The 2500-nt window shown below is 56.6% G+C and overlaps 1 non-coding gene across 1 annotated transcript in view; it reads right to left on the reverse strand.

Moving 5' to 3' along the window:
- The window catches only part of LOC126330418 (small subunit ribosomal RNA), a 1893-nt gene extending 1674 nt beyond the window's left edge, over positions 1 to 219 (reverse strand). The window contains exon 1 of the ribosomal RNA XR_007562874.1: positions 1 to 219. This exon is cut by the window's left edge and continues 1674 nt beyond it. This is a non-coding gene — a ribosomal RNA (small subunit ribosomal RNA).
- Positions 220 to 2500: the final 2281 nt, after the last annotated feature.

A 2500-nucleotide genomic window follows, 5' to 3' on the forward strand; every position in this document is an offset into this window, starting at 1 on the left:
GATCTAATAAAAGCGTCCCTTCCATCTCTGGTCGGGACTCTGTTTGCATGTATTAGCTCTAGAATTACCACAGTTATCCAAGTAACGTGGGTACGATCTAAGGAACCATAACTGATTTAATGAGCCATTCGCGGTTTCACCTTAATGCGGCTTGTACTGAGACATGCATGGCTTAATCTTTGAGACAAGCATATGACTACTGGCAGGATCAACCAGGGAGCTGCGTCAACGAGAGCTGAGCAGCCGGCCGCCCGGGAGTGTGTCCCGAGGGCCCGCGCGAACACGCAAGCGTCCGCTCAATTATTCTGCAAACAGGAGGAGGCTGAGCTCCCCTGCACGATACACCTCGAAACCCTCTCAGGTCCCGGCGGCGCGCAGCGCCGTCCTAAGTACTTGGTCGGGTTCGAGAGAGGCGCAATCGCCCGGAGATGGGCGAGTAGACGCTTTCAGTGCGAACACCCGTGCTCCCAACTGAGCTTGCCGCTGCCGACAGAGGCCCGGGAGCGTGCTGTCGTGGCATTGCCGGCGGGAAACAACACGCGCCACCTACGGTGACCGGCAGCTCCAACGCCAGCGCCACAGAAGGGCAAAGCCCCACTTGGGTGCAGAAGCGAACTCTCCCAGCACAGCGCACGCGCCAACACGTCCGCAGAGCTGCGATACAAACCACCTGCGAGAACCGCTGGGGGCGACCGAGCAGCAGACGGCGTCGCGACGCCGAGTGCCGGGCGGCGGCGCATCCTCAACGCACACAGTCCGCAATCGGACCAGCACACTGCAGATGTCCACCGCGCTTCGCACCGGGCTCGGCAGAACCCACTTTGGCCGCCTGGCGCCGCGCGCAGGGTGCGCCGGCGCATAGCTGGGACGCCAGCCGGGCCCGTCGGCCGGCGCTCCTGCCACTGGGCGCCCCCCACCAGCCGGCTGTAGTGCGTGCGCTCACGCAGCGCGCGGCCAGCACGCCGGGCGGCCCCCCCTCACCGGCCGGGGACTGTCCCGCCAAGCCACAGCCTCGTATCGCTTCATACCCACATGGCCAACTCAGGTTCGGGGGCATGGCGGGTACCGCCGAAACAACCGGTTCATAGATGTACCGATCGTCGCTATCACCGATGCACCTGCAGCGCGAACAACCGCTCAACAACTGATTTCCAGTTCATTTGCGGATCTTTGGCAGCAAACGTATACGTCAATCTACATTTGCGAAATCTACGATTCTGGCATGCCTGCATGTTATGTGTCACGACACGCTACATCAGCCCACATACACACTGCGGCATGTACACGAGAGAACACGTGGAAGATGGTCCGCGCACGTGTGCAATGTCCCTTGCGCGGTCGACTGTCAACCGGCCTCTGTAGCATGTCGCAGATGTGGAACGCGGTCCACCGTGCTATCATGTTGTGTGGGGCAATACGATTAAATAGGAAAACCCTCGTCGCTACATCAACAGACGGCTCACGCTGATTCCCGGCAGAGGGAGGAGGGGGGGGGGGGGGGGGGCCAACATGCAATACTTTCGTCCGTACCTACCTACCACATGTCTGTACGGCGTACAACAGTGCAATCTCGCTGTAATGGGGAGACGAGACAAGTAGCATCGTGCACAACATATGGCCCTTATGATTCGCCATTGTAGGGCGCAGCCGGTGTACGGTCAAGCATGTGCCACATTATGTCACTCAGTACGTAACGACGGATGATCAGTGTGGGTTACGCGTACATCAGCGGACAGTCCACACAGGCCGTACCACAACGTACACTGACTGCATCGACAACCGAATGCAACTGAACAGCTGCAAGGCTCATTTCACAAACAAACGCCTGACCGACCAGCTTGGAAGGGCAGGAGGGGAGGGCGATATTCGTTCTGTAGCGGTACACCCTTCCAGTGGTTAGCGGGACTGTGTAGAAAGTACGCAACACTCGAAAGACCTTTATGTGAGGGTACGCACCATGGCATCAAGAAATACACATGACACCAGAGGATCCAAGCAGTGAACTATGTTCAGAGGGTTGCTGTTAGGCAAAGCTACATTCCTGTGACGTTACATGTGACAGTTAAGGTGCAGTGTAAGTTAGGTTAAGGTGCAGCGTAAGTTAGGTTAAGGTGCAGCGTAAGTTAGGTTAAGGTGCAGCGTAACTTAGGTTAAGGTGCAGCGTAACTTAGGTTAAGGTGCAGCGTAAGTTAGGTTAAGGTGCAGCGTAACTTAGGTTAAGGTGCAGCGTAAGTTAGGTTAAGGTGCAGCGTAAGTTAGGTTAAGGTGCAGCGTAACTTGGGATAAGGTGCAGCGTAACTTGGGTTAAGGTGCAGCGTAACTTGGGTTAAGGTGCAGCGTAACTTGGGTTAAGGTGCAGCGTAACTTGGGTTAAGGTGCAGCGTAACTTGGGTTAAGGTGCAGCGTAACTTGGGTTAAGGTGCAGCGTAACTTGGGTTAAGGTGCAGCGTAACTTGGGTTAAGGTGCAGCGTAACTTGGGTTAAGGTGCAGCGTAACTTG

This window comes from Schistocerca gregaria, unplaced genomic scaffold, assembly GCF_023897955.1.
Source record: "Schistocerca gregaria isolate iqSchGreg1 unplaced genomic scaffold, iqSchGreg1.2 ptg001284l, whole genome shotgun sequence".
NCBI lineage: Eukaryota > Metazoa > Arthropoda > Insecta > Orthoptera > Acrididae > Schistocerca > Schistocerca gregaria.